The following is a 10,000-nucleotide window of genomic DNA, read 5'->3' on the forward strand; positions in this document are numbered from 1 at the left end:
TTCCATAGTGAGATCACCTAACATGATTAATTTAGAATTCACTTAAAACGTCGCATTTTCTAAAAAAAAAAAAAAGGGTAAATTATTGAGAATAAATATGAAATATGAAAACAGAAAATCTACTTTTAATGTTAAGGCAACAATTGTACAGTATATCTATATCAGGCGTGCAACCTATTTTCCATTTTGCATGATCGCCATCCTCGCATATGAAAAAACTATTAGAATACGAATACAATAATTCCTCCTCTTCCTCCCCCACCCCCCTTTAGTCAAAGTAACAGACAATGGCTGTGTGCAAACGTTACATGCTTCGTTAGGGCGCGGGTGTCCTTGACATCTATTTCAGATCCTTACTCAACAAAGCAAAACAAAGAAAGCAGTTGTCACATATGAACATCAAAACCTTGAAATAGAAATAGATTGGTTATCCATAAACATACATAATGAACTCTGATAAATCCTTATCTGAACTTCCCTGAGATATTGTCAATTTTTTTTATATTAAAGTATGTATTTTTACTATTTTTCTATGCACACTGAAGCAAGGTGTTTTTCCATTTTTTTACTTATCATTATTATCATTAGGAGCTAAAATGCAACCGTGGGTATAAAAGCAGAAAGCTGTAAGCCTTGAGTCCCCAATAAGAAAAGCAATCCACTACGGTAAAATAAACAGAAGTGCAGAATAGATAGTAATTTATTTCCAATTATTTTAGTAACATTATGAACATGACTACATACACTGAGAATAATACTGATGGTGATTTTGGAAATGAAGATCAACTTTAAAATAGAGAGATATGGAATAGACATCCTCTTGATAAATTATCCATGGCCCATGTATCAAGTCTGCCCAACACATTTGAAAAAAAAAAGAGGAAGAGCATATTGAGGGAGAACCGTGCTCAATCACGAGAGCTCTAACCAAAGACAGTGGAAGGCCATATTACAGGGGTCAAGGCATTATCCAAAACATGAGGAAGTTGGTTTGATTTTAGAGTGTTATCGAAGAAGAGTTAATTGCCATACCTAGAAAGTCTTACCGTGTAGGCAAATAGTAGTTACCCAGTTAAGTGAAGGTGTAATGTGTTGTATGTTTAACTTTTCAGATGTATAAAGAAAAAGAAGAGTGTGTGAAGAATATGCCAGAGCATTCGTAATAATTAGAGGCGAAGAAAAGACCTGCATCCATAGCAGGATCCAGCATCAACCGGTTGGCCAGTCTTCATGTGATCCTTGACGTCTACGAGTTTATGTTGCTATGACCAACCTGTGGAGGTTTTCTTAAAACAACCGCTACTCTCTTTAGCGAACTTTGACTTACAGAACTACTAACCACGCAACATGATTGCTGCATGCATTCAATGACAGTTAAACTAACCATAAGAAACTGTAAATAAAACTATTGATTGGTAGATAAAAATAAGTTTTAATAACACCATTAAACTACAGAAATCGACAAAAACGACGATTTATTCATCCAAGAAACCCAGGATAGAACAATTGGGTTTGGAGGAAGACTTATTTCCGAAATAGGTGCACTTAACGTTATTTTCCCCTTTAAAACGACCTCAAATAACTGAAACCTCAGTGGGCGTATGCAAAGCAGTGGTGAAGAGACAGGGCTTACTCAATTGGCATAAACAGATTTCTCATCTCACGATTTGCCTAATCTTGATTATAAGGAAGTGTCTCCTAGAATTAGGTCACCAAACTCACATATGGCTTAAACTAGATTGAATGTAAAGTCAGTTTTTAATCGTTCTTTTGTTATTGTTGTAAATTTTCAAAATTTTGAGGAAATAGGTATCCGTGGATGACACAAATACATATAATGCTTAAACTCTACAGTATATTACATGTTTAATCGTAACCATAGTTTTTCATGTATGTAAGTTCATTGCCATAATTTAGACGATTTTAAAGTCCAGTAGCATTAGAAATTTAAGAAGGTAATTTCATACAACACATTTCAGATAACCGCAATGGGCAATAATTCGCCGTATGAAGTTTAAGGAAATTTAACTTTACTTTCCTTGTTAACGCCTATCAAGTAGTGTTTACTTGAATTGTGATTTTCGGTAAAATAGAAATATATCTTTTTCTAGATCCTCACTGTTAATATGAAGAGGAAGAATATCCCTTATCTCAGCAGTATTAGTTCAAGAAATTTTCAACTGTACATCACCGTGTAAATAATAACATACCTGAGGCCTTTAACTGATTAAACAGCTTTGTCAATATCTAAGTAGGTCGCCAGGTGGATAATTTATCGGAGGGAGATCCTATCCATTATCCATGCACTCTGGAAACTCAATTTCTGCCAGAGATGTCCTTTTGCTCTTCTTCTCACTCAGAGCAAAGTGTTTCACTCTTTTCACAAAACGTCGAACTCTACATTAGTGGAAGAGCACAAGATATCCTACAGTTTAGTAAGTAGAGTACTTTCTTTCTGTAAGTGATGTTTCCTAGTTCCTTTTCTTTCACGTCTTTTCCCTCCGTTAGTACAAACGCGGAGAGAAATGTAGGGCTCGGCGGGCACTCGCAGAAAGACTGGGGGAAAAGATGATCTCGAAGCCTTTTACCGTGCCACAGGGCATCGGTGCCCCCTCATACCCTGGTGCTAAAAGCATCTGGCACCGGGGCGAACCTTCTATTGCACCAGTGGACGCCTCCACCCCTCGTTCTTTTGCACCAAGACTTGAATAAGCATTTGGGATGGAGTAAATCACTTTAGGCGCTTTTCGAGATTATCCCAAGTGCATATGGAAGAGAAAGGTTCAGATATTTACTTTTCATAATCTTTTTCTTCCGAAACATCCCAGAATTCCATCAACTCTAGTAAAAGAAAAACCAGGTCAAAATCTCTCCCGGTATTAATGTTTATATACAGTAAAAAATAATGTAATACATCAATATGCATGCAAACAAATACGATTATGTGCATACAGTACATTAATCATACACATGTATGTAATGTAAGTGGTAGTGCGTGCATCAATCCGTTTTTATTTCAATTCCATTCATTTAATTACATTTTACATTTTTTGTTAACTCAAAAAATACAATTCCAATATCAAACTAATCCTATTGGTAGGCTTAGATTGAGAGTTGAGGGGGGCCAGTTGCAGTAACATCATGATTCCCTATCTTCTCGCACCTCACTCACGTATTGCATTATTGGCATTGTTTGAGGGTTTTCGCAACATTCCTTCGGCCCATACAGTAGCTGTGCTTTCTTTATATCCTACTTTACCTCCGTTCCTACTTCATTTCTTTCATGTTGCTGTACAACGTCTTTTAACTTTTACCCCAGTGTAATATTACACTTATGCACTGAATGGCCTCACAGGCCCCAGCGCTGGCTTATGTAGCCCAAATCCATAAATTTATCCATCTTATCTTCCCGCCCCATCAACTGGTTAGGGCTATCCCGATTGCACTGTGGGAGGCGACGTACTCTGAGGCCAGCTTCTAAAATAGCAAAGCTTGTTGCCACCTCTTGCCTGATTGTAGGTGTGGAAGTGAGTGAGGGAGGGAGGGAGAGGGACGAGGCTGTTTTGACACCCCTTAGTATCCAATGCTACTCAAAGACTCGGATTTCCTTGAACACGCCTTTATAGATATTACGTAAGATCATTTGAAAATTTGGCGGATGACAATTAAACCCTTTCTTCAAACGGTCACAAAAAAGAACCAACCTTGCATAATTGTCGCGTAATGAGTGATTTGCTGTAGACTGAACCCAAACAACTATTAAAAATAATCTTCTTAGAAGATTATTTAAAAATGATAGATACACATGTGAAGTTACATTTTCTTTAAAAGGAAAATAGGCACTTATTGGTAATGATAAGCATACATATGAAGGCACTGAATGTTATCGTCCAAGTGATACTCGTATCGATGAGAAGATATTGTTTATACAAATTTCGATGATACAGTTTTGTTTTGTCTTCAATCTACAGCTGCTGGGTTTGATATTGATGATGATAAGGATGGCGGTGCTCGTTTGTATAACGATTCTAATATCAAGGAAAACTCGATAGGATAGGATAAACTTTTGCTCATTGTGAAGAGATCCGCTATTTGGTTTTGTATTTCTAAACCTCAGCAAACTTCTCTTATTCCTAAATTTAGCATTCTATCGATGGGATCCAAACGTCATTTGAAACAAATTACTTGGTATACATTTAAAGGTCTTTATTCAGTTAAACCATGAAAATAATTTTTACTAATGAAAGAAACCATGCTGTATCATGACGTAAAACACAGCTATATTTACCTGTACTGATTGAAATAGCCGGTGCTACAAAGTTTCTTACATCGGTGACATATATAGAAACAGATGCGATTATACTTTTAACAGTCATAATTATATAATAATTCCTTGAAACGTTTAGAACTGTGTCGTAGTCATTCTAATTATACGATATTATGACTTTTTTTTTCTTTTTTTTTAATAATCTCGAATGAGGAAGATACCTAAATGCGGTTGCTCTCTTCCTGGCGTGCCTGAAATACCACCTAAGCATCACCTCTGTCATCTAATCATTTGGACGGAAGATGGGGTGATCGCTCTCCCAAGCCACTGTTTATTAGGCGTTTGTGGTATGTAGAATTGACCGATTATAGATCCACGGCTATCTTTAATGTTTCGATTGAGACCTACGTTCTTCTTCTTAGTTATAATTGATGTAACGGAATCACTGACCCTTTTCGTAGTTTGTCGATTTGGTAATGGCACCTATTACTAGATGGATGTGTGAAGATCGCCATTTTCTTGTTTTTTTTTTTTTTTTTTTTTTTTTTCAATTCCTATATAGCCATTTTGATAATAGTATCTTAGTCGTAATCAAGGTATAAGATTTTAGAATGATTCAGACATTTTTAGTTTTCTGGTTATTTGTAGTTCAATAGAAAGGCCAAAGATTGAATGCTTATTCAATCGTTAATATTCATATGTAAAATCTCTGAGTAATAAATCTTCCATAAATAGCACTGACGTGGAAACCCCACTTACGAACTGTAGTACTGTAATGCTATTTGTCTACAAAACTTAAAATATTCATTAAAGACAGTTTGAAGTTCAATGAAAATCGCCTCCATTTGTTATGAAGTTATTAATTACAAATTATATGAAAAATATGCATTATTGAATTTAAGGAAAGCAATCACGCTCCTCTCTACGCACATCATATCAAATCTAAGCGCAGCACAAATAAATTTGCCTTTAAAGTATGGTAGTGTGATGAAGCCGAAAAATCTCACGGAATAGTAGAGTAACTTGTAAGTATTAATATTTCAGAAGGTAGGTAGTTTAAAAAAAAAACAAGAAGATATAGTGACTATTTTGAATGATAAACTTTAAAAGAATCAAGTGTTCATATGTGATAAAGAATCCAAACAGTAAAAAACAAAACAATACATATTAGGTTTGAAGATTAACTTTTAATAAGAAAAATAGCGAAAATAACTACAGCATTGGGCTCTCAAGGTTATACTGCAACTTCTCTTAATATCAATTTCTAAAGCACTACCAGGAAGAAACGAGATTTCCAATCTCACAACGGAATTTCTATGGGGTTTAAAGAAGGAAGAACTACAATTTCCGACGAATCCTAATTTACGAGTCGTTTTCTTCTTCGAGAATAAAAAAGGACACCATCTACCGAAATAGCACATTCGTCAGAATTTTGAATTTTGATGTAAAAAACTGTATGATGGGAAGCATCGTATGCCTCTGAATTCAAGTATCGTGTCGCAGCTTCTAATTTATTTTGGTTTATACCTCACGAGGGTCTTCTGAGATCTTCATTCACAACGGAATTGAATCAAAGACTCATTTTTTAATTGGATATATTTATATCCTTAGTTAGACCATTTATGTATGTTTATTAATTCAGACATTTTTCTTGGGAGATTCGTAACTGTATATGACCGTAACATCCTTAGCCACGTTTTTGCAACAAGTTTTCATTACCAAAGATAGACAGGTGAAGATCATTCAAGAATTCTCGCTTTACCAAGGAATATTCACAGAAGAAAATTATTTTTTTTTTCAACATACACCCCCATATTTTAATACTCTTAGACTATCCATTTACATAAATTACTATCTTGTGGCAGAAAAAAAAACTGCGTCGGGCCTCCAGATATCCTTCTAAACTATGGATTATTTCATTATTTTCCTTTAAATGGTAACTACGCACTTGATATTTGAGTCAGACGGGGCTAATTCTCTTTAGTAAGGGACACGAGGCAACAAATCAAAGTCCCAGTGGGACACTTAACCCTCCCCCCCCACTTTTCCATCTGCTATACATTGACAATGGTATTCATCGGAAACAACAGTTCGTCGACTAGCAGCATTCATTTGTAAATCATGTAAACTGCTATTCTTGAACTGTCGATTTTCTAATGCATAAGGCTACCCGTTAATAAGCTAATGCTTTTCCAGATACCTTAGAATTGAAAAACCTCAAATTCTAAAACACAAAGGCCATCAGTTTGCCCACAGATGCTAATTGTATATATTTTGGGGAAGTGAAAAACAATAAAATTATAAATACTTCCATTAAACCTTTAATACAAGTTTAAAGTAGTTAACGCTAGTTCCCTCCTAGCACCCAGTTTCTTGCACAAATTTTTCAAAAAATATCCGCTCTGGTTAGCTGTTGTTCAGTTACAGATGTCCTAATGAATTTCGTTATACATCACGGCAAGCTATGAAGATATCCGACAACTCCGCAATGGATTAGATAATGCCCTTTATGGCCAAAAGAACATTCACCAAAAAGGATGGTAATGTTAATTAGGGAACAACATGATTCTATGGGCAATTTATACCACCGTAAAATAAGAAATATCATATACGATTCTAGGGAATATGGAAGAAAAATCTCCTCAATCTCTTTGTCATTATCATGATGTGTGCCAAAATTCGTGAAGTCAACTGTACTAACACGAGAGATGGGTATCTTACAGGTAACTTGCTCATCCATTATGTCAATCAGTCTATATAGTGTGCTTCCAGACAGCACTGAAACCAATGTTCTCGATTATCAGTAGTACAGTTAAGGAAATGTCATCCAAAAGGCCTTCTTTCTACCTTACTAATCCCACTGTATTGCAAGGTCGGTCGCTCCACTCAACTTTTTCCACCCATTTCTATTCCTTGTATCTTCTTCCCCCAGATCAAGTATGCCCATGTCCCTCCTCACCACATCTATCCATCTGATCTGATGACACCCCACACTTCTCCTCATCACTGGCATATTCTTAACTTTCTTGTCTGGTTCCACATCCTCTTCCCATTACCTGACCATAGTATCTCAGAAAAGTTTCTGTAGCCTTCTCCTTTACATTACATATACCATACATTCTTCTTATATCTTGATTTCCCCTCCTTTCCAGTAGTGATATTCCAGCAATCCATCACACCTTCCTCACCTATGTTCATCCCAACAATTTCTCTTCTTTCCTCTCAAGAGTTCAAGTATCTGTTCCATATAATAGTACGAGCCTGATAACTAAATATTGATTATGAACCTTAATTGCATTTTCATGTCTAAAACAATTCTATTTGCTTCCCTCCATTTTCGCCATATTTCTTTCACTCTCTATCTCACTGCCTTTTCAATACCTCCCTCTCCAATTATTATCGATTCAAATTAGTTAAATAAATTGTTCTGTTTTAGTTCTGTACCATTTTCCACTTGAATGTTGACTTCATTTTCTTTTTTTTTTTTTTGCTCCTCTACTACTAATCATTATACTATCTTTTCAATGATTACTTTCATTCTTTTTTGTTCATGAGATCTTTTTGATGCTGAAGACCTTTTTTGCAGGTCTTCTTCTTAGTTTGCTATAATTACTAAATCGTCTAAAACATTGTAATGCAAAACATCGTATGTTTGCCGCAGTGGACTTTTTAGGGCGTCCCTGCCTTGAAATCTGAAGCCCACTATCGATGTAACAGGAGTCTTTGATCTGAACTTGCTTTCTTAGATTTCTTTGGTTTCTTTAACTTAATTCGTATTCATTCATTTAGAGGTTTACTTACATCCCGTTACTTTCTCTGTAGTAAAGTCAAACAGTTGAGCTGTCCTGTAATGTTATACAGTAGAATTAGTGTTAGTACAATTGCACCAAGAAAAATCTTATTATTTATCATCTTTTGTGTTGAGGGAGGCAATTCCGGGAACTTTCTAAATAATCGCAGTAATCCTTCCTAACTCTCATTTAAGTAGTAAAGCCGATTATTATATTTTCCTTACTGAAATTGATCTGGATTTAGCAGTAAGAAAAAATGCATTCGTTACCAGTGATAGGAACTACTTTTTCCATGAATAGCTCGCTGCAAAAATTATCATCATAAATATACTTTCCGAATTTTGATTGATTTCTTGACCGTCATGCGAATTTTTGTTTCTGAATTTCCTGACAGAATTGAGATTGGTTTATGACTAATCCATATTATGCCAGCTGTGATCATGACGTGGTGTAAGGTTGAAATACAAGATCTTCACTGTATGCAATTGTATATCCCCATTATTTGTTGGAAATTTCCTTCATGTTGAACAACAAACTTAAGAAATTATGAATTTTTGACGAAATCAAGAAATTAATTTACAATTTAACTTATATTCTAAAAGTTTTTATGTTTACATATCTCTTAAAAACCAATAGGATGAGCTGAATATTAAAAATATTAATTCAGACATTTTTTATTAACGTTTTATGGAGTAATTTATCCAAAATAAAATCGTAATACTAATGCAATTATTTCGTAAAATTCATAGTTCGGATAGCAAATATGTCTTTAGAACAAAAAATAATCATTCACTCATATTTAGTTTTAAAATCCATGTATGTATAGACATGGAAAGAAACTGGCGACACGTGCCTTTTTTTATCTTAGCCGTTCTCCATTGGGTGGATACAAAATAAAAAGAAAATAAGTGTTCATTTGCATTACCTTAGGAAATACTTTCAAAATGTTTGCCATTAAAGTAGTCACATATTCACCTCACAACTTTGTACAGTGATATGAACAGAACAGGATAACTAAAATGCATGTAGTTTTTAGATTATGTATAAATTCTTGGAAAGTGCAGAAAATGTATCCAAATATAAACTCTTTTGGATCACAAAATAGGGGACATGTAACGGAGAAGCGCGTAAATCACTGTTTAACAACTAATAAAGCCTACCAATAACTTTCAGTTAACGCCAAGAAACATATTACATTGACTGATGACGCCCAAGTCTTCCTATAACGGAATCAGATTCAGAATCCGTTAAAATAGATATTACAAGTTCCAAATTTATGTCAATGAACATAGGCCATTACTCAAGAATACGAGTTTAACTATTATTATTATTATTATTATTATTATTATTATTATTATTATTATTATTATTATTATTATTAGCTAGGCTACAATCCTAGTTGGAAAAGCATGATGCTATAAGCCCAAGGCCTCCAACAAGGAAAAGTAACCCAGTGGGGAAAAAATAAGAAAATGAACAAACGAGAAATATTGAACAAATGAAATAAAATATTTTAAGAACCGTAACAACATTAAAACAGATCTTTTATATATAAACTATAAACATGAAAACCTTTGCTGCAATTTTGAACTTTTGAAGTTCAACCGATTCAACTACCCGATTAGGAAGATTATTCCACAACTTGGTCACAGCTGGAATGAAACTTCTAGAAAACTGTGATGGATAAGGCTTGACTATTAGAATTATCTTTATACCTAGTATTACGAACAGGATCCGGAAAGATCTGAATGTAAAGGATGGTCAGAATTATGAAATAACGAACTAATTGAATGACGGTGCCAGAGATTACTATGTGGATCAGGAATAAGAAACTTAATAGGCATTAAGTTCTTATCCAACAAATTAAGATGTGAATCAGCAGCTGAAGAGCAGACCGGAAAACAAAACTCGAAATAAGGTAAAATGAAAGAATTAAAACATT

General features: G+C 34.7%; 1 protein-coding gene across 2 annotated transcripts in view; it reads right to left on the reverse strand.

The window, feature by feature from the left end:
• LOC137631797 (serine/threonine-protein kinase meng-po-like) overlaps positions 1-10,000 on the reverse strand; it is a 134,824-nt gene that overhangs the window by 99,017 nt on the left and 25,807 nt on the right. The window contains exon 1 of one of the 2 annotated variants that reach the window (XM_068363766.1): positions 2,211-2,812. The exons of the other annotated variant lie outside the window; for it this stretch is intronic. The gene's annotated coding sequence lies outside the window, so the exon portion shown is untranslated. Of the gene's footprint in view, positions 1-2,210; positions 2,813-10,000 lie in introns of those variants that run through there. 2 annotated transcript variants of the gene reach the window in all.

This window comes from Palaemon carinicauda, chromosome 40, assembly GCF_036898095.1.
Source record: "Palaemon carinicauda isolate YSFRI2023 chromosome 40, ASM3689809v2, whole genome shotgun sequence".
Taxonomy (NCBI): Eukaryota; Metazoa; Arthropoda; class Malacostraca; order Decapoda; family Palaemonidae; genus Palaemon; species Palaemon carinicauda.